Source organism: Artibeus jamaicensis, unplaced genomic scaffold (assembly GCF_021234435.1).
Source record: "Artibeus jamaicensis isolate MK-2021 breed Jamaican fruit bat unplaced genomic scaffold, CSHL_Jam_final contig_391, whole genome shotgun sequence".
NCBI lineage: Eukaryota > Metazoa > Chordata > Mammalia > Chiroptera > Phyllostomidae > Artibeus > Artibeus jamaicensis.
Window position 1 is genome coordinate 16,303,316 of NW_026521814.1, and position 26,211 is coordinate 16,329,526.

Below are 26,211 nucleotides of genomic sequence, written 5' to 3' on the forward strand. Positions count from 1 at the left end.
ACCCAAACCCAGGCAGAACAGACCACTCCTGTTTCAGCATTCCCCCATGTACCTTATACAAATTTCTTTAAGCATATCAAAACCTCTATATTCCATATATTAGTTTTCACAGGTGTTTATTCTACTGAACTCTCAGCTCCTTGAAGATAAGGGCTGGTTTTAATTTTTTTATCTCTCTGAAACATGGCACTTATTAAGAGCTCAGTATACATCTGTTGAATGAATCTGGCCCAAGCCTCTACTTTCATCAATGAGGAAACAAGACCTGGAGAAGTTAAATGACTTAGCCAAGGTCACCCACCTAATGAGTGGCAGAGTGGAAGACAGAAGCTGCAGATATCATCTGGCTTTAAGCTTGGGCTCTTAGCACTATTCCTGGATGCCCCTTCATTTGCTTGAAAAGAGGGCATTCATAGCCCCAACACTGTAAGTTGCTGATTCGGAACAAAGTTTAACATCAAATACTTTGATGAATATATTTGATGAAAAACTACTATTTCTTTTTTTCTTTTTTTTGGTTGAAGGAAAAGGCGAGCTAGGTAATTTTTAAATGATGTGTTATTTAATTTTATTTGCACCTTCTTTTGTACTCTCTTTTGTCTCTTCTGCCTGGTTGACCTCACCATGTAGCATTTATTTACATGTTTTCAAAGAGTTCAAAATCCCTAAGTACATATCGGCTGAAGACAAACTAAATATTATCACATTCTTCTTACTGGTGGAAAGAAAAAACACCCGACTTGGATTAAGAATTTACTATAAGTATTTCATTCTTAAATAATCAACTGTAAGTTGCTATTGTTTTCGATTTGCTATTTAAAGATAAGAATAAAAAAAAGAGTAGTACATTCCAGACTCCCTTGGAATTATGTGACTAAGTTGCCCAATATGAGGAGACTGAGTTTGTATTAGGTTAAGATATTTTTTTCTAAATGACCATGAAGATAACTAGTTTGTCCTTTTCATTCATAATCACAAATAAAAAAGAACATTTACCTGGTGAATATTTTTATTTGGAATACTTAAACAGTTCTTAGTATATAACATTAATGTGTAAAGGCAGTAAAGAGTCCATTAAAACTCTGCACAACAAGCTGCATTTTAATAATGCAGAGACTCTGTGAAACAGAAGCTAATTTCTTCCGGCGAAGTAACGTAGGCAAAACACAATTTCCTGAAAGAGCTGAAGCTTGTAAGTAAAAGAGGTTTAATATGCCCATGTCCTACAGATGGCAGAACTTAACACCAACCCCCAAAGCACGGGGAAAAGAAAAGATGAAAAAAATGTCTCCAAACCTAGGCTTCTTGCAAGTCTTCTGCTCAAAAGAGAATCAAGGATACTAATGAATATAAAACTTCTAGTTTCTGCTAATAATAAATTCCTTTTCTAAATGTATGAAGTAAGACAACCTTGCCCTGCATTTAGGTTCTCCCCACAGATAAATGCAGTCTTCGTGGTCCATTTGCAGTTGATGGTGTTTGAGTACGCGAAGACCTGCCAAACCAGGCATGGATGAAAAGCCCAGAGCCCTCTGTCAGCGCCGGTTTCTAACCTCCCTGGGAAAGGCAAGCATTTTGCAGACCCTTCTCTCTGGACCAGCAAAACTGCTGCTGTAATGAAACCCTGTTCTGCTTGGGCGACTTTTCATTTTAAAGAGGGGCAATAAATAAGGAAGATAATTTTTCTTATCTTTATAAGGAACATCCCACAGGTCAAGACCTTGTCCTACCATTATTTCTCATGCAAGCAGAGAGATACAGGGTAGTATTTGAATTGTGTCCGACTTACCCACAACTGCCAAAATCATCTTCCACCTTAGTCTCTCTCTCTCGAAGAGGAGCCTGAGGCCGTGAAAAGCCCTCAGTCACCGCCTGCCACACCACCAGTGACTCTCTGAGCAGGTGTCCTGGGCTGGCGTAATTCTCTTAACAGCCCTGAGGTCAGCCTGCCTAGCAACTGAAGAATCTTTTCTTTTCCATCTTCAAATGTTACAATGCACTGTCCTTTGTAGATATGGGTGATGTTCCTGACCCACCACGAGTGGTGGTGAATCTGAAAAGCAAAACGTGACCACACAGTGGGACTGAGCTTGAGGAAGGAAGCTCATATGCAGAAGGAAAATGTCACAAAATGACAGAAATTCTTGAAAAACTTTGCCTAGCGCTGCAGAGAGAGCTCTGCATTTATCTGCATCCATTTCAGAAACCTGCTTCCATCCCCAGACCTCCAGCCTCTCCTGTGTTTTCCTATTTTCATCTTAGCTTTCAGGAAGATTTCTATTTTCCAGAACAATTTTATATATTGACTGGTACCCAGTATATTTACAAGGACAAAGACACATTAAATAATAATCACACACAAGCACATTGCAAAGAATCAAAAAATGTGTGTCAGCTTTAATTTTGAATTGTCTTGTTACTTGTCAGTTTGCCTCTCAGACTCCGCGCCAGAAGGCCATAAAAATCATCACTGCTCTCTAGCTGCTCAACGGCATACATAACATGAACAGGGGCTTAACTCCCATCTGACTGGCTTCATTTCGCGTGTATCAGCAGAAAGCTGGGACGGAATGACTGAGCTTCCCATTCGTTCTCCCATCAGATTCAAACCAAGTAGAGATGCTCATACCATACCTTTCCTGGAGAAAGGAAAGCAGCCAAAAAGAGAACAAAAGAAGTTTTGGAAAAGACAGCATGTCTTAAAGTAGGCTAACTGGGAAGCCGTCTAGGCATTCCTTTAATCCACAGCTCAAGAAAAATGGTGGTTCTCTCCCACCCCACTCAAAGCCCAGCTTACATATGTATTTCCTTATGGGTATGTACCCTTTAACACTGATCCTGACAGAGGAAGGATGCTTTATGATAGGGTCCCAAAACTTAGGAACAATAAACTAAGCATCACTTTCCTTAACTAGCTCCATGAATAGAAGAAAGAATGTCACTGAGACATCATCAGCCAAGTCCCTGGAATACAAGCAGTTTTAGAATTGTAAAACTGTCCCACTTCAGTCACAGGAACTGATTCTTATGAAAAACTATGCCACTGGCCAACTGGGGGACAAAAAGGCTGTCACTGTTATGTGAATGCTTATCACTAGTCTAAAACCTAGCACTGACCTGCTGATATTTTGTGAAGCAGATCTAATTATAGTCAGCTCTCTAATTCAAAGTTCATCATCACACTGTCACTACAAGGACAAAAATTATAATGGGGAAAATTAGCATTCTATAGTAGAAAGTACATGTCCAAAAAGGCCCGGGTTAACATTCTTGCTGTCGGGTCGAGTCTGTGCGCAACCCCAGAGAAGTCACCCAGCCTCCCCTATGACAAGTAAACCATGAGCTGCATTAGCACAATATCCATCTTACAGGGGTGTCAGAGCTGAGTGAGAGGAGGACCAGCACAGACCCTGGAGCCAGACCCCCAGGGTTTGAAGTCATGCTCCATAACCTTGGGGACCTTGGGTCAGTAAGTGAATCTCTGTCTCACATCTGTCATTTGTATGATGAAAATGGTATTGGAATCTGCTTCACAGAATTACAAGACAATGTGTGCATGAGGTTTAGGACCAAAGCCAGACACCTGGAGGGGTTTACCTACACCCATTCCATCTATTTCACCAGTGACTGTAGTTAACTGTTGTTATTATTATTACCTTTACTTTATCATCCAGAATATGGTCGTGCTCAATAGTCGCTTTATTTCTCCCTTTTATACAAACTTTTTCCCCACCTGAGAATTTTACATATTTAATACTACATAAATATTATTTGATTATTTTAGCTTTCCCTTTAGATAAATGTTTTAAACTAACTCACACTTACTTATGATGACTGATGGTAGCAACTCTCCTCAAAAACTAAGTTTTAATGAGACCATGGGGGTTCTCTAATTATCTAGCTACTTATTACAAAGATAAAGTACGAGTTATTTCAGTCCCAGAGTGGCTCATTCCCTCCCAGACACAAAATAACCATATATACTTCAGAATATTATTTAAAAATACACTTATATTTCAACATATTTTTATATATGTTAAAACTCACAGAAACTCTCTTTGCAATCATGAAATTCTTATATGCTAGTATTTTTTATTTCATTGCTTATTTCCTATTTGTTCCTCACAATTTAAAAATGATCACTCAGTCCTTTATATATTATTAGTATAATGTGGCTTCAAAGATTAAGAAAAGATACGAATATTTTTTATAAAAGATATTCTTCTTCAAGCAGAAGATATACTTTGTTGACTAGGAAAATACCAAGAGCAACTGAAGGACCTTGGGGTTAGGACTCCAAAGTAGGCGGCTGCAACCCAGGGAAAGGCAGGGAGTTGGCCCAGATTTTCCCATAGATTTTCCTGAAAGATTTTGTATTAGAATCATCCTCAGAAAGTTGCTCTCCTAGGGAAATTTTAACTTAATCCTTCCTACGTACAGCTGATTACAAAAGCACCTTAAGACTGTTCTACCCAAATGGTGACTTCCGCGCCTGGTGGGGCTTTATTTAGGGTAGAGAAAAAAGCAACTGGCCTTTCTCTTTCTGCTTTGGCTTATACTGTGCTCTGCCTTCTTAAAACTAAGAACAGAGTCTCCTTGGGGATTCACACAGATTTTTCTCTCCTGTTGTCATAAATTGAACATGATAAAATATGTGAGTGTTCCTCATTCACAGATAAACTAAGGCTCAGGTAACCTTTTTGGAATTTATCAAGCAGAGCTACAGGCTGAATCTCAAGTTGCCCTCCAGGGCTCATTCCATAAGGTGACTTGGACCCTAAGGTCCCTTATACCTTGCTGACTGACCACCAGCTTATATACTTTTTCCTTAATGGTAAACAAGGACCAGAACTTGCCCAAGGGTCCATCATGAGGAAATACAGTGGTGTGAGCAGTAATGAGATCAGGTATGTTGTGACTACAAATTACGCAGGAACCATGTCTTTTCAAAAATGAAACCACTGAGCCCTGAACACTGTGGTTCAATTAGCTGGGTGTCACCCTGCAAAGCAAAAAGGTTGTCAGTTTGATTCCCTGTCAGGGCACATGCCTGGATTGTGGGTCCAGTCCCTGTTCTGGGCACATACAAGAGGCAACTGATAGATGTTTATCCTGCTCTCTTTCTCTCTCCTTTAGCCTTTCTCTAAAGACAGACAAAGAAAATCTTTTTTTAAAAATGAAACCACTGAAACCTGTGTATATCCCACTTACGAGGAATAAACAGTTGCGAATTCCCTGAAGAATGAATATGGGATTGGCAGCCAGACCTCCTTCTCTGCTCTCCGTGTAGGTCTCCCAGCAGCAATGCAGTGAAGAGCTCACCACACCTCCTTCCTCTACTCGTTCGTGCAGGCAAACATAATGTCTACTTGGGGGGAAAAACCTGTTTCTTTAAATAGCTGCTATTTTTATTAAATCATAAATATAAGCACTGACCATGGTAATTTAATGGTCTTAGAAGGTGGATGGCTAAAATACACAATTCAATCGTAACGATTGTGATGCGGGTCCACTTTTTCACAGAATGTTTTCTTTTGGCAATAAGTACATCTCATTAAAAAAACTCAGAATGACAGGATGACACTGTGATTAACCTCCGGTTATCTTTACAACAGCAGAACCACATAGCAAATTTCATCCAGTAACAGTGCTAATGGTAATTGGGGAAAAAATACTGAACACACCCCGGCTGATTTGGCTCAGTGGATTGAGTGCTAGCCTGGGAACCAAAGGGTCACAGGTTCGATTCCCAGATTAGGACACATGCCTGGGTTGCAGGCCAAGTTGCCAATAGGGGGCTCGTGAGAGGCAACCACACACTGATGTTTCCCTCTCTCTTTCTCCCTCCCCCTTCGTCTAAAAATAAATAAAATCTTTAAAAAAAAAGAACACTCAACAAAAGTACCTCCTAATATCTTTAGACAGTGTTTTCTACATTAAAAAAGTACTACAAAGACTTTAGGATTGTGTTCTATTATTTCACAGTCCAGATGGGGTTGTTGCATTATGTTAATTATTAACAAGGTAACAAGATATTAAACTGGAACTGGCTTAGTTCTAATTGAAAGTTGTATGTCTAAACTGTATATGGAAGGTTTTGGGCAGGTTTAATCAGGTATTTTACTCCTCTGTGTCTTCCTCTATTGATAGCAGGCTCTCGTGCCTTCTCAGAAGTCCCTGCAGTCTTTCCCTGAGCATATTGGAAGTGAGCTTTCTGAGTACCCACATGGGAACATTGTCTGTTACAAACAACCTACTCAGGAAAGTCTAACACCTAAGTCTTCACAATGAGCTTTATTTATTCAATCCACCATAAAAAGGTAGTGTTAGAAAGGAAGACAAAGAAAGTAACTTTCCTGGGATTCAATTACATTTCTCCAAAATATTAATATAACTTTCTATTATGATAAAAATGAATGACTTGATATCAATGGGAATAAATACTTGGTTTGGGGCAAGAAGGGGGAAAGAAACATTTTCTATAAACTATAAAAAACATGAAAACATAACACCAAATTGCTTTCAGAAATTATATATGGAAAAAAATATTGAAGTATCTGAAAAACACACCACTCTCTTGATTTTATTTCTCTTTGTTGAGCATTTCAAATATTTTCCATTTAAATTCTTTCTCTACCTAAACTATCAGCATTAATAGAGTAATATAGAGTAATAGAATCTTTTATAAATTTAAAAAAATTCCATCATGAATACATTTTATTAAATCTCCATTTACAATTCTAAAATATAATTTCAATAACAATTTTATTGTGAACATTTTTTATTATTGAATTGAAAATGCCCTCTTGTTTATTATAGTTATACAACAATCTGGGTAGTTCAGTGTTCATGCATGTAAACAAGAATAATTGCTTAAATATTTGAAAACGCTCTCAAAAGACAACATAGTTCTGAGGAGTACACAGAGACCCCAGTGTCAGGAAAGGCAATTCCTTCCTTGCTGTTATTACGGAGATTCTTACTTAACCTTTTGGGTTCTACCCAAATTTCAACAACTGTCAACATGTTGTAAGTATCTCTATTTTTGCACACCATCCTTAGCCCATCTTAGTCATAACCAGGGTGGCCACGGAATTGCCATTGGAGCCAGGACAGTTTTGAGAATGAAAGGGGATGCTATTAATAGGTGTGGACTGGGACTGTCCCCAGCAAACCTGGATAAATGGTTACTGTATGGAGAGGGATGTCTCTTCACAATCTTCCTGCTGTCATTAAGTTAAAGGAACACGCATGCTGAATCAGCGTCTCCAAATTACAATTCCCACTTCCAGGACACATAAGTAATGACGGGAAAAGTAGAGTTGGGGGGTAAAAACAACAGGAAGATTTCTTTCAACTTTGAAAAGGAAAAGCAGGTAAAAAAGAAAGAAGAGACCAGAGAAAATAAGATTAGTCACTAGGGGAGGGCAAAGGTTAAAAAAATTCACTCTGCTGCCCCAGTTACTCACTTCTTGCTTCCTGTTGAACCCTTAGTTCATAGTATAGGTTAGTAATCTTTTAGATTAATTTGTTACTGTCATTTAGCAGCTCTAATTTCAACTTACTTTGGCAAACCACACAAACAAACCTAAATAAATATTACAATAAGAGGCAATTAATTCTATTAATTTACACACAGGAACAAGGCTCAAAGCTACTGGAAAGCGGTCCAGTGCTCTCACAAGGCAGCGGTGCTCAGCCATCATCTCACCAACACACACTCTAGAGTACCTGCGTTTTATTGCACGTGTTACAGCAAGGAGGAGACTGCTCACCACTGCTGGTTTTAGGCTTCTTTGTGACGGCCTCCCTAAGCCCCAATGTTCTAAGTGTTAGCACAGAGGAAATGCTCTAACATATGACTTGAGCCAGCTGATGGCACTTGGCCTAAGGCTGACTCAGTTACTAAAACTACCATCACTGCTGTAAGCCCATTGAAAGCTGATGTTATTCTCGATGTCACTGTTTTTGAATCTAGTTCAGATAAAGAGCAACCACAATGCCAAAAAATGCTTAAGTAGGACTCTCACTTCAGGAGAATATCATATACAGACCATGATACAAAGCGACTCTCAGGTGAAAGCGGGTGAACTCTTACTGTAAGTTACAAGTGATGAGCAGGCTTCACAGATCTGTGAAGATCTGTGCTATTCTAATAAATCAGATTTTATATTAATATAAAATAAATGCCAATGAAAATAATGCCCTGATTTTTATCTTCTTTTAATGTTAATCACTAAACAGAGAATTTATACTGTAAAAAACCAAACATTATAATTTAAAAATTTATTAAAACCTAAAATTACTAAGAATCAAAGAAAAATCATTCTTTAAGTATCTGATGTTTTTATTACTACTTCCAAGGCAGACAATTTGGCATTCCTGAGTGAAGTGGCTTTCCTAGGCCTTTTAAATTTAAATTATTAGGCTCGATGGGAGGTTGTTCAAAAGCTATGGCAACCTTCTTCTGCTACTCCTTCCCGGAAAGCTTAAAAATACAACTTTGATATGCTTTGTGGCTAGGGTTCCAGATATGATTTGGGTTCCACCAATTAGGAATGCTGAGTTAGGTCACACGGAGAGAGGCAGCTGGCTGTAACAGAGGTGCCGCGTGGGACGCTCCCCAGTCCTGGGGCGGCAGCAGCTCCTTTCAAAGCCCGGTTTGGTGAGTGACAGGGCTTTAGGTGTCACATCCAGAACGTCTCGCTAAAAACTTGGTTGTTTTCCAGACATCCAAAATATTCTGGAAGTCATTTAATATGTTCTAATAAATTCCTTTTGTATTGAAATAGCGAATGCAGATTTGTTCTCTGTAGGTGAACCTCAACCAATACATTACCGAATGTGGGAACAGAAAATTACTAGCTTCCTTCCTCAAAATTTAAAAAAATATTGTAGGCATAAATTCATTCTAACAGAGCTATGATCTTCCCTCTTTGGCCTACCTCTTATTTTTCTCCACTATTTTAGCAAATTCTTAGCACACCATACAACTCGCTCTCATACCTCCCTGTACCTTTTCTTGCTACTCTTAAAGAAACAAATGACTCAAGTTGTTATGTTCTGGAGTGTTGATGTGGCAGTTTTTCCAGTCTCCCATCTCCACCCATATATGTTTAAAACATCTAAGTACAGGTCACACCATTTAGAGACTTTATTATATACTTATGTGATAAAAGGTAGAGTAGAAAAAGATAATTTTCCCAAATTAACATTTTCTTTGAAGTGGTATTTCAGATTCAGGTTCATATATGGAGTTTTTATATGTAGTAAACAATGCAATGAATGATATTAATGGATATGCAAGAAAGGGAAGAGAGAGATTTCACAATTCCCTATTGCCCCTATGTCTGCAAAGGGGAGACTTGAAATCTATTCCCTAAGTATACATTGTGGTGAGTTTAAGGAAAAAATAACTGGTGAGTTCCTAGATCCAGGAATATATACATGTATTACTTAATAGATACCATATAGACAGTCTAGAATTTAAAGAAAAAAACATTTTCAGAGTAAAACATTTGGTAAACATTTTAGGAGTGGGTATATATGAAAACCTCAATGAATCACTTCCTTCTCTCTTTATTGAGGTAACATGGTTTATAACATTATATAAGTTCAGGTGCGCAACACAGTTTGAAATTTAAATACACTATAATGTGCTCACCACCAAGAGTAGTTTTCCTCTGTCACCATACTTTTGAGCCCCTTTACCACTGTACTCTCCCCCTCCAACTTCCTTCTCCCTGGTAACCACCAATCTGTTATTTTTATAGTTTATTTTTGTTTTTTATTTTATTTTTTAAAATGTATTTGATTGATTATGCTATTACAGTTGTTCCTTTTTCTCTCCCCGTTATTCTCCTCTGCTCTGCACCACCCCTCCCACCAGCATTCACCCCCACCCCCTTAGTTCATGCTCATGGGTCACATGTATAAGTTTTTTGGCTTCTCCATGTCCCATACTATTCTTAACATCCCCCTATCTATTTTGTACCTACCATTTACGCTTCTTATTCCCTGTACCTTTCCCCTCATTTTCCTCCCTCCCCTGCTGATAACCCTCCATAAGATCTCCATTTCTCTGATTCTGCTCCTGTTCTAGTTGTTTGCTTAGTTTGCTTCTTGTTTTTAAGGTTCAGTTATTGATAGTTGTGAGTTTATTGCCATTTTACTGTTCATAGTTTTGATCATCTTCTTTTTCTTAGATAAATCCCTTTAACATTTCACATAATAAGGGTTTGGTGATGATGAACTCCTCTAACTTCACCTTATCTGGGAAGCACTTCATTTGACCCTCCATTGTAAATGATAGCTTTGCTGGATGGAGTGATCTTGGATGTAGGTCCTTGCCTTTCAGGACTTGGAATACTTCTTTCCAGCCCCTTTTTGCCTGCAAGGTTTCTTTGAAGAAATCAGCTCATAGTCTTATGAGAAATCTTTTGTAGGTAACTGTCTCCTTTTCTCTTGCTGCTTTTAAGACTCTCTCCTTATCTTTAATCATGGCTAATGTAATTAGGATGTGCTTTGGTGTGTTCTTTCTTGGGTCCAACTTCTTTGGGACTCTCTGAGCTTTCTGGACTTCCTGGAAGTCTATTTCATTTGCCAGATTAGGGAAGTCCTCATTCATTATTGGTTCAAATAAATTTCCAATCTCTTGCTCTTCCTTTTCTCCTTCTGGCACCCATATGATTCAGATGTTGGAACATTTAGTTGTCCCAGCGGTTCCTAAGACTCCCTTCATTATTTTTAATTCTTGTTTCTTCATCTCTGTTCTGGCTGAATGTTTATTTCTTCCTTCTGGTCCAAATCATTGATTTGAGTCCTGGTTTCCTTCCTGTCACTATTTGTTCCCTGTACATTTTCCTTTATTTCACTTTGCATAGCCTTCACTTTTTTCTCTACTTTGTGACCACACTCAACCATTTCTGTGAGCATCCCAATTACCAGTGTTTTAACTCTGCATCTGATAGGCTGGCTATCTCTTCATTATTTAGTTCTATTTTCAGAGTTTTTATCTGTTCTTTCATTTGCACTATATTTTTCCATCTTGGTGCACCTGTTACGTCGTAAGGGGCAGAGCCTTAGGTATTTGCCAGGGCAGGGCAACATACATCACCGTGTTGTGGTGCCATAGTGGGAGAGAGGTCCAAAAGGGAACAAGGCCCCTTGTTCAGTTCTCTGCCAGCTTTCAGCCACTTCCTCTACTACTCACAAGCAAACTGAGCCCTTCTGGTGCTGATTCCCAAGTGGGAAGGTTTGTGTACATTCTAGGACCCTGTGGTTCTCTCTAATGAACTCTCCTGTGAGGCTGGGAATTTCTCCTGCCACCACAACCCTCACAGACTTTTACAGTCAGAGGTTTTGAGGCTTCATTTTCCCCATGCTGGCACCCTGAGTTGTGTGGTCTATCTTGCTCCCCAGTTCTTCCTCCAGATATATCCACATGCAGATGTGGGACCACCTGGTCCACCAGCTGCTGCCTTGACTGCTCAGACCTCTAGCCACTGTCTTGCCACAAGTCCTCTCTGCCCCCCTCCTACTAGTCAGAATGACTATTTCTTCTTTAACTCCTTGGTTGTTGGACTTCATATAGTTCGATTTTCTGTCAGCTCTGGTTGTTTTTTGTTTTTAAATTTGTTGTCCTTCTTTTGGTTGTGCAAGAGAGCAAAGTATATTTACCTAACACCCCTATCTTGGCCAGAAGTCTCACCAATCTGTTATCTATATAATTTTTTGTTTTGCTTTGTTTTATAGTCCACATATAAGTGAAATGATACAGTTTATGCCTTTTGAAATCTAACTTATTTCACTTAGCATGATACCCTCAAGTTTCCTCCAGGTTGTTGCAAATGGCAGTATTCCCTCTTTTTTATGGCTGAGTAGTATTCCATTGTGTGTGTGTGTGTGTGTGTGTGTGTGTGTGTGTGTGTGTGTGTGTGTGTGTTGGGAGCCACCCTGCCTGGTTTCAGAAGCTGTGACCCTCCCATGGCTAAGGCTGAATGAGCGACCTTCAGACCATAAGCCATTAAGGAGACAAAGTTTATCTCCCTGGTAGGGGTGCCCCTTCTGCTCCTTTTTCTTCACCCTGCCTGGCCTCCAATGCTTGATCAGTTAGCCAATGGTGGGTAAGATTCCTCCAAGGGATGGTCATCCAAATGACCTAAGGGTATCCCTTGGAAGTTTGGATGGAGACACAGCTTAATGTGATGTCAGTGACTGAAAATGCAAAGTTCATTTGTATTCTTCACACGTATCTCCCAAAAGTCAGTACTTCACTCTTGAAATAAGCTTCCATTAGTCTCTCTTGTTCCTGCCGTAATTTCTCCTTTGACCGTACCACCTGGGCTTATCACACAGCTAATGCACAAATACCTCTGTGCTGACCAATAACAGGTCTTATTGATACAAGCTACATCCTAACACAATTTTAGTTTTCATTTTAATGTGGCTTGGGGAAATTAGAATTTTTTATGAGAGATATATATAAAATATATGTTATGTTCGTGTCTTATAGTTAGGAGGCAATGGTTACTATTATAAGCTCATAGGCCTTTTTTTCTGCCTTGGTTTGAACTTTAAGTTCTAAGTTGAAGTGTCCTCATACACATACATACACAAAATCAAAACATATGCATACAAAACTCTTTGAAAAGATTAATTCAACTTTTCACAATGTGAAGATGTAAAAGTCATCTTTCCTAGAGGTTAAGCCTTGGAAATGTCAGTCCAAAGAAAGAATCATGAAAAAATTCCAAGTTAGCAAAAAGAAAGAGTTACAGTATAGTTGCCATGGTAACTGCAGTGTATGTACCCTGTTGCAAACTAGTATGTAGTTAGTAAAGAGTCTCTGTATTAGATTCTTTAAAATAAAAGACATTTGGAAAACTCAAAAATAGTATCAGTAAATCTTGAAATGCTTTCAAAGAGATATCTGAACAATACAGCCAAACCTAAAAATCCACTAAAATGAGCGTGTTTCCTTGTTGTACCCGAGACTCCTAAACTGCTTCCTCTGTCCTGGCTGTTTCTGGAGCTCTAGACCTGTGCTCTGTGGTCTGCATCTGGCTTCACTGTGGTGTGAGATGCCACCATAGATGGTGCATGGACTGAGTTTTCAATGAGTGATATGAAGAGTTCTTGTATTATGGAGTTCACCATAGAATTTTCCTGGCTCTGTATTCTCCCCATCATGGCATGGTTCTGATGTACATTGGTTTTAAGTGTCCAAAACATGTTAGGGCCTTTCTTTGATGAGCATCTAATTTGATATACTTGTATTATGTCAAAGACAAAGTCCATTTTCAATAAACATAATCTGTAATATTCTAGTATATATTTATTAAACACATATAGGGGAGGTGTGTATGAGTTGTACATGATGCCTTAAAAGCATAAATAATATACATTATGAGAGTTTTGAATTTTGGTTCTGAATAGATAATAAAGTTATAACAAATGCTATAATAAATTTCATGTAATTAAAGACGTGTCTTCCTAACAAAGTTTTAAAAATCTGACATCTTGTTAATGCCTAGTTGTTTGGCACTTTGAAAAATTAGCTTTAGAATTATTTTTCATTGTTTTAAAAAGCGTTCACTAATTCTTGTGGTTCAGAAACTTTCTTTGGAAAAGAGCATTTTTGTATTCTTTCAAAAATAGATTAGTAGGGCCCTTTGCTATATGCAACATTTTTATATTAAATGCTCTAGATATTTATAATTTAAATAAGGAGATGATTCCTGAGGACACTTATTGTAAAGAATTATAAAATATGTTAGGAATCATGTTTTAATCCACAGATAGGGAAAGACAATTATTTGAAAAAATGTAGAAAATAAATGAGTAAAACAATCTTTTCATTGTATTTGTAAACATTGTGTGTTTGTTAACAGATAACAGAACACTGGAATGAATTTTAGACCATTTTGAATAACATATGATACTTGACTTTTCCAACAGACTGCCTTGCTGTTACACTTCTATCTTCTATACAATCTCTCGAGTGATCTAATTCCTGGTACACTTGTTTGTGGTTCAAAAAATACTCACTTTATAGATTTAGAAACTGAATTTCAGGAATGCTAAGGGACTTGCTCAAAAGTACGCTGCTTGAATTTCAAAGGTTAGACTCAACCCAGGTTCTCTAATTCCCAAAATCCAAAGTATCCATTCCTTTGTACATCTTGGCACCAAGTATATGCGGATGGAAAGTATTTAACATAATGAAAATTAATAGCAACAAAGTAAAAATTCTGATAAACTCACACTGCCTTCTGTCAAATCAAAAAACAATATCTCAATGTTTAATTGCAACTAACTGCCAAAATTCCTCAGTCACAGCTGAATAATAGGCAAAACTTAGAGAAGTTCTTTATAAACTTCCTTACTTAGTATTTCCCCCAAATAATTAAGAATATGAATAATTTTTATAGGCTTGTATAAAAACACTTAAACTTTTATCTGTTAAGGAGATTCTACATTATTTCAATGTTACGGCATTCCATGTCATTGCAGTGTTGTTCTCAAAGTCGGTAAAAACGCCCAATAAATTCTTTGGGTGACAAAGCCAGCTTATGAGCATTTCTGAAACCACAAGCAAGTATACCAGTAGTGACTGGATTCACCAAGGGATTCTGTAGGATAGATGTGGGAGAACAATACAGTCTCTTGGAAATTCAAATACCATTCTGAAGAGTGGCCAGGTTTGATGATTTTGTAAAAATAAAGTATGTAACGATGATTCAGGATGAAACTCCATCTGTGGTGACAAAGTTCCCCCAGTCTAATGTGCTATGAGAGTAAGCTGCTGGTTTGGTTCTGTGCCACTCTGTCCTGGTGGATTCCTCATGAATATTAGACCTTTTTCAGTAACATATGATATCTGAGTTTTCCAACAGACTGCCTTGCTGTTATACTCCTATCTTCTATAAAATCTCTTGAGTGATCTAATTACTGGTACACTTGTTTGTGGTTCAGTGGTACACGTGGACTTGTTTGCAGTTCAAGTGTACGAACGGTACAGGCACTGCAGTGACCACTTTGAATATGTCTTCCCTGAGGAACAAGGGAGGCACCAGGAAATGGGTCCACTACTTTGTACCTTGGTCTCATTTGCTCTGTTTTCTGTTTGTTCATTAGTAACCCTAACTGAAACAACTCTCCATGGAATCTGTCTTCATTTGTGCCGATCTTCTAGTCCAGACCAGATTTAGGGGTCTGCCTTAGAACAGGACTAGCCATTACCAACAGTCTCAAAGATAAGGGTTACAGAATAACAAATCAAATGGGAATTCTATTAACAGTCTCAAACCCTGCCCCCCTAATTCTAGCATTCTGGGAAGTAAAGACACTACTCAAAAACAATGTGACATTTCTTTAAAATATTTTAATATGCAACTAAAAAAGAGGGTTATCACTTTGACTGAAAAACTACAGACGTAAATTGGACACTGTCAAGTTTGACAATCTAGTAAATTACTTCTGCAGGCAAGTCAACCAGAGGAAATCCAATAATATTCTAATCAAAAGAACATTGCATAGCTTCCTAAGGTGGCTACTCTGAATGAGAAAATATTTATCTGAATGTGCAACCTGGGGCAATTATCATGTATCCATTTCTATATTTTTGGATCAAATATTTTATCTGTCAAATCTTTGTGCAGTTATAGTCCTTTACATTGAGAGAATAATGTATAATAATTCTTTATGTTGGTTCTTCAGATGGGCATAGCCATTTAAATTGCTTAATCAAACTAAAGTGACTGTCTTGCATTTCATTTTGCACAATGCTGCTTTTTTATACAGCACTCTTGACTGCTACACTGTGAGATACTTGAAGGCAAGAACCAGTCCTGTATTATTTCTCTCCCTCCATCACAGAAACAAGAACACAGTGAGTGCGTAGCAAAAGCCCCCACAACTGTATCACTCTCATAGAAAGACCCACATTCCATTTAGGAAAAGTGCTTCCAAGTCCCCTTTTCCCTACATAATAGCACCTTTTAAACCCCCCACTGGAAAAGGAAATGGTGAAGTGCAGCTGGGTTTCTAGAAAGTTTTATAAGAATATATGGATAGGAAAAAAGTGCAAGATGAAAGTGACATTATAACCACATAGGCCATTTCATGCTTCAATGAATGAAGGCATATGACCCACTTGGGCATCCCAGTTGGAACCATTTTCTTTGAATACACAGGACACAACTGTATATTCTTACAATCCTTTGAAAGCATTAGAATCTCTGGGTATATTTCTTGAGCAATAACTAGAAACTGCATTTAGGTTTAGGGCTGCTGCCAGCTCATTTCATAGCTTTATGCTGAGGAGGAAGAGTAACAGTTTGGGCTGCATGAAGCAAGAATAAGAGATTTTAAAGTTCACTAAGCAAATTATGAAAATATCCCAAATCAATAATAAATAAAATATTCATTTCATGTATAAAATTCTTAGTTGTAATCTAGGATTGTCATTTTATGCCTTACAAAACTGGGTAACAGGTATGGAATAAAGCATTTTTCTGACTTTTAAGATAATAGTAATTGGTATATAAAGTTTCTAAATTTTAGCCTGGTACCAGTCTTGCAGTTCTGTGCTGTTGAGTTTAGTTTTTATAGCTCTGGCATTATGAAAAATAGAGGCAGATATTGCAGAAACTAATCTTGCTTTGTGCTCAAGTGACCTGAAGGATCCTCCACTGTCAAACTCACATTTACCATCTGAATTAGTGGCACGGTTGTGACAGATGTGTGAATTTCTGAGTTTCTTGAAATTATGTATTAAATGCAATATATCCATTACAAATATTCCTTGGAGATAATAGTTACCGGGTCCCTTAGAGTCAACAGAGTCAGTGATATTGTTACACTAAAATTTCATGATCAAAAGAAGAATTTTTCGTTTTTAAACATCTTTCCTCCCAAATATGCCATGAGGACCATCTGCTTTTTAATTATGTTTCCTCATTTAAAGCTATGATCTTTCACCTTTTATTATGAAAAGATCCAAAAAGTCAACAAAACAAGAGATTTCAGGAGCAGGGTCACAATGATTCCACTTTTGCTATCTAACGACAAACCTACAGTTCTCATAATATTGACGCAAGATGTATGTAAAGTTTATAGCATCAGATGAAATGAAATGCCTTTGTACTAGGCTCTACAACAAATAAGGACTGTAACAATTGTATGGTATCTCAGGATTTTCAGGATTGATCACTGACATATTGCTTAGACTCACTCCAGAAGTAGTTATTCTGTTCTACAAATTGCCCGAGACTTCATTAGGAAATATCCTGAGAAGATATTATTTATGAAATACTTGTAACTGTCCACTAATGTACAAGTGGAAGTGGGATCAGACTACTTCTATAAGTTTATTTTTATCACAATGAATGATTATAATTCAGTCTCATTAATCAAAATACAACATGCAAGCTTTCATTTCTTTTTTAAAGTGTTACAATAATTATAATCATTCTATCAGCACATCACCTAAGACTGCCAAACCAGGATCACATTTTTAAAATATGTCAGTGCTTCTCTATTGGCCCATCTGGTTAAAAATTACTTCTTTTTCCCTTTCTGCACTGGTAACTACTACGCAATTTTTCAGAAGAAAATACTTTATATATTGCCAGCAAGAAAGAGTCTGGGAAACCAAAATGATTTTTCAACTAGAGTAATATTTTTTAAAAGAAAGTTATCATAATTCAAATGTTACATTAGAGAACAGAACCCTAATGTTGTAACATAAGTTACATATTTTTAAAATTCATGTGTTGCCAACAGGCATGTCTTAAGTGATAACGCATTAAAGGAATGTATTTTGATATATAGCTTTCATCACTGATTAGTATTTAAAAAAACTCTTTATGTACAAAGATGCTAACATTTTCTTTAACTATCTATATAAAGATCAGCATGATTCCTTGGGTATCTTCAAACCAACTGGAGATTCAACAATGTGGCTCTTACTATTTAGTTACTTCCTCATGGATTTGGATTGCTAGAAAATTGGTTGGGCTTTAGCAAACAGCTAAAGCATTGCCGGGGTGAATAGCATTGCCAGGGCAGAAAGGAAGAAATGAGCATTGGTGCAGGAGTAAGACAGTGTGGATTCAGACCTGGCCCCGCCCTTTGGATCTGTCTGGACTTAGTCACACTAGTCTATCTACACCACAATGTCCTCACCTACAAAGTGCTGATAATGCTGCCCACCTTCACAGGCCAGTATTGAGGATTAAATGAGACAGTGTACCTAGTGCAAAGTATACACACAACAGAAGCTGGAGTTAATACAGTCTTCCAAGGCAGCCCCAAATAACTGTTTGATTGTGTTGGCGTCTGGTTCAGAGTATAAATTTGGACTGATAAATCTTGAATCTTTTAAAGTAGGGTTTCTAGGATTTCAACTTTTTGAAAGAAATTATTTTCAATCCCAACAACAATGCAATGGTGGCCAGAAACCTCAGAACACTTAGAGAAATGTTATATTATTTCATAACACTCAGGTGTCATGGAAAACGCATAGCGTTATCACACCATACTTTTGTTTTCAACCATAGTCCGCCTTCAACATCATCCCATATTGGTCTCAGGTGTACAGCACAGTGGCCAATCACAAGGTGTTCCCTCCGATACCTCCAGCCCCCATCTGGAACTGCACACAGTTATCCCAACATTACTGTCTACATTCCCTAGGCTGTACTTTCCAGCCCCATGGCTTCTGTAACTACCAATCTGTACTTCTTAGTCCCTTCACCTCTTTCACCCAGTCCCCCATCACCCCTCCCCTCTGGCACCCACCACTCTGCTCTCTGTGTCTATGCGTCTGTTTCAAATTTGTTTGTTTTTAGATTCTGCATGCATGTGAAATCATATGCATACCATGCACTTTAATAGTACTCTATAGTACTCAGAGTGCTATCTCATACATTAGTTAATGCAATTGTAGTAACAATTCCATGAAGCAGGGGAAGCGAATAGAACATATCTCCAGTTGACCCTGGATAAGGACAGACTGACAGCAGTTGGGTACTTGAAAAAGCTCACAGGGCTAGTTACTAATGGAGGTATGACTAGAATTCAGCTCTTCTTAGCCCAGTGCTGGCTCCGCACTCACTTCCCACATGAGCTACAATAATCTTTTATTTATGGAAGAGCAGAAAAATGGTACACGGTAAAGCAATATTTATTGGGAGTTAAGCTCAAGTCTTCATTCAGAAAAATGCCTCTGTGGTAATTTGTAATCAGTTTTAAAGCCTAGTCCATTGAGAACACATATCAAAAGCCCTCTCCAAGGATTAGCACTATGAGCGTTATCAAAGTTAGTTCATAGAGACATTGCTCTCAATAAGTTTAAGGTCTAACGGGAAAAAAACTGCCAAAAGGCAAAACTAAACTAAACAACAACAACAAAAACCAACATAAAAGTATAAGGCAAAGTATAAAAAAGACTTTTATAAAAAGTGGGTTCCTAAGAAAGGATTAATGATGATTTAGGAAAAAGCAGCTATCTCAAGAAGGGGTGGCGCTGAGAAAAATAAAGTATAACTTTGTTCCAATAAAACAATGGTTTTATTATCTAGAACTTCTGAGTTAATTGACAAGAGATAACTGTAGTTGGAACTGAGAACTCCCACTAGGCCTTTATATGATTTAAATATATTTATGTTGATAATCTTACTGAATTTTGTTCATCATATAAATTCAAATGTAAATAATAGACTAGTAGGTCTTAATATCCAATAAGGTTTTTCCAAAGTCAATATTTTGGCATGTTGTAAATATTCATAAATAAAATACAGGGCTCATTCTGTACAGATTTTAATTTGTTACTAAGTAAAACAGCAAGGCTTTTTTTTAAGGAAACATTCTTGCCTACTTATAAATAATATCCTTGTCAACATGGCTTCTGGAGCAAATATCTTAAACTATGTTTCCAAACAGTACTACGATATTTAAAATTGTAAAATATCACTATGCCTACAAATACCTTCTAATTTAATCCAAAAACATTTTACATTCAGTAGCACAAGGGAATAGTATTTTCTTCTCATACAAGGTACATAATTGTGAAATAATTTGCTTTCCATGGTGCATATTTTAAGAAGTACGCATATGGTGTTACTGTGTTTCTGGCTCTGTACCTGTTGAAACAATGTACCTGCTATCTGTAACATGACAAAACCCTTTTCCTCATCTCACGAAGTCTGAATACCTGATGAAAGCATGCTTAAACATGTTTAAAACATACAGTGTGCTTTTAAAACAATGAACGTAGCCATGTATTTCCACATATGAAATGTTAGTAGTAGTTTTTTTAATATATAAATATTTTATTTCTACCACATGCCACTTTACTTACTACTTTAGGCTAACTTGAAATACTTTATGATTCTTTTTTCTGTGATGTTTACTTTCTGATTAAAATAGGACATCAAGACACACAGCTTCCTGTGCTATTTCATCTACGTCATATATTCTGGTTTATAAACTGATCCAAGTTATCTACTGATTGAAAATTCATTTTGTAAACATGAAACAATGGATAATTTCATTAGAATCACCATTATTACTAAGTACTTTTTTTAAAAAATAAAAGACACCAAGATGTGAGTTTGGACTTGAAGTGTATTGTGGGTAGTCAGTCATCAAGTTAGGACTTAAAAGCAGTCAGTCACATCAGGTCACCAAAGTGAACGCCACATTGACTGTTTCACCAATGGGCTGGGGGGGTGACTGCAAGTCCCGATGGCTATAAACCAGTGCATTGGTGGGTACCCCTATGAACGCTTACTGAGTGGTTTGGCTCAATGTGAGAAGTGAGTGGTCAGGAATCTTGATCCCTTCAGATGCATTTATTTTCAAACATTATCAAACAAGCTTAACAGTTACAGGGACTAATTACTAATTCGTGTCCTTCAGTCAAGTATTCTCAAGTGCGCTGACTGGTCCTACCCAGCAAACATCAATGGTGTGAGAGGCCTGAAGCCTCTAGTGTCCCAGGGAATCAGGGCAGCAAACACACGGGAAAGCCAACGTGATCCTCTCTCCACAGGGATTTTAGATGGAGACCTATGAAATCTTCTGACAAGAACATTAAGATCTAGGTGAGGAGGGCTTTTCAGTACCAACAAATTCTGAACTGACTTCTAAACCACCTTTGGAAAGCAAGGATCTGTAATTTTGGAAAACTGGGTAGAAGTTATTATTTTTTTTGGTAAGAGAATAACAAGTATAAGCCAAGCTGGCAGTCAGTCCATTGGTGGAAAGAAACTAAACATACCTGTTTACATTTATACAAAATTACCTCTGATGTGCTTGCTGATCAGCGTGGGCTGAACAATGAACTAGTGTAAATCATGTTTCAACTAGTTGTGTGGCATCTGGGCTGAGATTAGATTTGAAGAAGAATTGGAAAAGGACTCTCCTTGTTTAGAGGGACACTTAAGGGCACCCTGTGACACTGAGCTTCTCCTTGAGAGGTGGCCGGAGTCCAGGCAGACTAACAGTCCCACACATTTTTGAAGGTCCTTGTCATGACTCCAGGGCCAGATGGTGGAGCCTCCGTGTTTTGCCAGCATACGCGGCACACGGGTGTCCCTGGAATGTCTCATTGCACGCTGGGCAGCGCAGGATCGACTGCCTTCAGAAAGGGCGATTTCTACTTCCTGATTATTCACATATTCCTTCCCTTTTGCTCTGAGAAAGAGATTTGCTCCTTTATGGTTTAGGAGCTGTGGCTACCTACAGTGGTCTCAACTCCAGACAGGCGTTTAGGAGATTACCATCTCTAAAATATGCAAATAATTTCAACAATGGCAGCTGTGTCATCCCAGTTTTTCATTTCTGTTCCTAAAAGAGTTTGACAAAATATATTATTTTATGAAAATAACTGAAGTGTTTCTTTCTTACCCTAAGAACAGTACAGCTTAATCATAGATTTTGAGGAGCGCAGGAAATGATAAAAATGAAACTGAAAATCGATACTTCCATCGCCTGGGATGAACTACCTGTGACATTTAAGCACTGGTTGCGTTCTCCTCGGTCCCGCAGAGCCCAGACGTGCAGCCTGGATGGCCCGCCGCCCGGGTTCTGGTGGTGGGAGCGCTCTGGGAGGGCGAGCGCTGCGTGCAGAGGGATCTGCTGGGCCCCGGGTCTGCCTCGTGGGGGACCTGAGGCTTCTCCTTTGATGTCTCCTACTATTTCCTTACCTAGATTCGCTGAATCAGATTGTTTGGTTATATGTGGATCTTTTTTCTGGAGTGTGCAAGGAGGAGAATGAGGGCATAATCATAGTTAATACACAGACATGTGTATTTCAGAGGCGAAGTACTGATAAGTGCACCAGAGATTTCAACAACTGTGGGGAAGACAGGCTAGACATCTGGGGTGGGGAGCAGCTAATGAAATAATACATACATAGGAATCCGGGGAGCACCCAAAGGAGCAGCAGGTCATAGCAGGGAGTGAGGAAGTGGCTAGGGAATGTTAAAAAAGACGTCAGTAACTCCTAGTCACGATGACAAAATTCAATATTCAAAATTCTAGGGTGAATTACATTGTCTAGCAGAGAGGGGTTTCTGTGTTTCTGGTGACTGACAAGTACATGCCATTTCTATTCACTGCTACCAACTTACTGAGATGGATTTCCCATACATGTTGTTTGAGACACACACTGTGTGTCTCTCATAAATCCTTAACTGTGCCTTTTTTCCCCTCTTTCTGGATCTGTACCCACCCCTCCCCTGTTAGACTAGGGACAAGTGCAGGGGTGGCACCTGTCACTGGTACGAACCTCCATCAGCAGAGAGCAGGAGTCAGGAGGAAGCCCTGTGAGTCTTCCTCGCAAACTGCCTGGAGAAGGTGTCCTTCCCAGACTCACTCTGACGCAGCAGCCGGCAGAGTCTGTCACTGCTGTGCCGCTTCCCTGTCTGACCTCCCTCCCCCACTTATTCTTCCTGCACTAGGCCTGCACTCCCAACTAAAAGCAGAACTTTAACCCTGCCTCAGGCTATGTTTTCTAGAGCAGGGATTCTCCAATGGTAGTGCAGATACAGATCACTCAGGGATCTTGTAAAATAAAGCGTGGATTCCGTGTCAGGCGAGCTGGGATGGAGCCCGTGGTGCCACTCCTCAAACCACTTCCCCAGTAACATTCCTGACGGCCCTGTACACAGCGAGGTTCCAGGACACAAAGAGTAAGAGAGACCTCGTCACCACCTCAGTGTCAGCTCTTCAGGGGGCAAGACTGCGTGTGTGTGTATTTGCCCTCACTGTTCTGTCCCCTGAGTCTACAACAGTAACTAGCATGTAGGGAAGTGTTCAATAGATATTTTTTTAACTGAATAGTAAATGAGTGACTTCTCCTACATGAGCAGTAAATCCCAGTCATGATAAAAATTTCTAATTATATTTTTTTCAAATGTCAGCTTTATGACAAATTTCAAATACTGTTTTTACAGATTAAGAAAGCATGTAGAGATCTGGAGATTTTCCTCATATATATGTACATATATAAATGTTGTTCCTATACAGCTGTCTCCGTTTTTTTACCACCCCCCACCTCCCATCCTCAGTCCCCCCCCCTTGGCTTTGTCCATGGGTCCTTTATACATGTTCCTTGATGACCCTTCCCCTTTTTCCCCTTTTATCCCCTGCTCCCTCCCTTGTCAGTTTGTTCTTTATTTCAATGTCTCTGGTTATATTTTGCTTGCTTGTTTGTTTTGTGTTCCACTTACAGGTGAGATCATATGGTATTTGTCTTATACCGCCTGGCTTATTTCACTCAGCATAATGCTCTCCAGTTCCATCCATGCTGTTGCAAAGGGTAGGAGCTCCTTCTTCCTTTTTGCTGTGTAGTTTTAACATTCAAAATTCTAGGGTAAATTACATTATTTGGCAGTGAGTTTTCTCTATTTTTAATGACTGACAAATAAATGTTTGCAATGGACTGAATGCTTATGTTCCCACCAAATCACGAGAAATAAACTTGCTGTTTATAAGCCACCCAGTCTATGGTACACTCTGTATAGCAGCCTGAATGCACTAAGAGAATGCTCAGTGTCAAAACTAGCTACACACTTACACGACCCTCGAATCAATGGGTTAAAGCCACAAGCCAATTAACTGTAAGAGTTACATTTTAGGAGCTGGTTGCTGGTTTGAAAGCATAGATGGACAGTACTGAGGTATCTAGTTCTAGAAAGATTCTGTCCGGTTTCCAGGGGCCAACCCTTCTTTTGAAGGCCTGGTCGTCTTCTGAAACAGGTGACAGAGAACAAAGAGAAATGTGCGTAAGGTCCATTATACTGGTAGCATCCCATGCTCACTCACCCAGCACCTCACTCTTCACAGAATACCTTTTATTAGAGGGTAAATGGTGGTTTTCTGTTGAATTTTAAAATAGTGCATCATGTATAATTCATCAAAACTGCAAGCATCAACATTTTCCTTCGGTATTCGTCCTGCTTGAGGAATGTGACACATTGGACTTCTAGGATGGGTTTTATGCCCATCATTGGATGTAACTGACCTTGTCCTACTGTCTCTTCATTGTAACCAACAATCATTTGTACATTTAAGATGTTTCAGCTGACATCAGGAGCTATTCTTGTTACACTTTTACTGTTGTCATAGAGACGCAGAAACAGCCGAACAGAATTTTCACAGATGGTGTTCCTGACAGAGGGGTGACACTAACCACGCTTTTCTACGTCACTGGATTTGTTTCTAAATGGCTGCGTCAAGGTCAGGCCCTTCCCCTTGAATTGTGAGGAATTTCCAAAAACCACAAGGCTCTCTACCAGTCTCTCACGTGAGAGACTGTCATTTCCAAGTGTGGTACTTGTACCAGGAGCATCGGCATCAGCTACTAACTCATTAAAAAGGCAAAATGTTGAGCCCTGTGAGGGTTTCCTGGCTCAATGAGCTGATAGAACGTTTTTGTCTGGGTGTATCTGGGAGAGTGTTTCTGGGAGAGATCAGCATTTGAATTAGGAGATTGAAAGTAAATCCATCCTCACCAGTGTGGGCAGACATCCTCCAATCTGTGGAGGGCCCACACGGAACAGAAGGAGGAAGGCTGAACTCTCTCCCCTTGAGCTGCAACCATCGTCTTCTCCTGCCCTTGGACCTTAAAGCTCCTGGCTCCTAGACCTTCAGACTCAGGGTGAATTATGCTATTGACTCTCCTGGTTCTCTAGAGAACGGACTGTGGGACTTCTCAGCCTCCATAACCACATGAGCCAATTCCTGTAATAAATATCCTCATACATTTCCATCTCTTTCTCTATTTCTATGCTATTGGTTCTATTTCTCTGACAAATAGAGGCTCCATTCCAGGCCCATTACCTCAGAAACTCTGCAGTCTGTGTTTTAACAAGTCCTCCAGGTTATTATGACGTGTGCTCAAGTGTAAGAAGTACTTCTCTTCCAGGTATCCTCCTGTCTCTAAAGATAGTTTTGATGAGAAATGTTAAGGTACTCAAGCACCCAGAGATAAACTGAATGCACATGTTCTACATAAAGGATATTTGAAAACCTAAGGTAGGAACAGCAGTTTCAGAATTGAATTATATATATATATATATATATATATATATATATATATATATATATAGTACCACAGGAGAGGTTCTTATTAAAAATACGTAAGTCTTACCTCTACCCAGACTTAGTGAATCAGAGTGTATGAGTTGGGGCTGACTGCCTCTTACAGGGCATGCCAGACCCTTCTGAAGCATTAATTATGATAACCATAGAATGAAGTATAGCTTATGTTAACATCTGTAATCTCTGGGTGATGGTACCAAGAACAATTATTTACTATATACTTTTTGAAATTTTTCAGTTGGTTGCAATTTCAGTTGGACTATATACTACTTTTAAAACCAGAAAATAGTAACAAAGCAATTATTTTAAAAGAATAAAGCAGACAAAATGGCATCAACTCATTTTGGAGATGAGAGATTTGTGTACTTTCCTTGCATTACTTGTATCAGAGTGATGAGGAGCTTCGATCCTGGAGCAGCAGGACCTCTGGGCTCGGATCCCAAAGGCTTGATTACTCGCTGTGCAACTTTCCTCCAAAAGCCTCGGTTTCTCCCCTCCTCAGCAGAGGTAGAAATGACGGCGTCTATTCATCGTTGTGAGAGTCCAATGAGAGTACTCAGCACAGTGCTTGGCACATAATGAGAACTGGAAACATTA

General features: G+C 38.8%; 1 protein-coding gene across 4 annotated transcripts in view; it reads right to left on the reverse strand.

The window, feature by feature from the left end:
• Positions 1–26,211, reverse strand: part of ZNF385B (zinc finger protein 385B) — a 360,011-nt gene that overhangs the window by 121,633 nt on the left and 212,167 nt on the right. The window contains exon 1 of one of the 4 annotated variants that reach the window (XM_053665129.1): positions 7,732–7,753. The exons of the other annotated variants lie outside the window; for them this stretch is intronic. The gene's annotated coding sequence lies outside the window, so the exon portion shown is untranslated. Of the gene's footprint in view, positions 1–7,731; positions 7,754–26,211 lie in introns of those variants that run through there. 4 annotated transcript variants of the gene reach the window in all.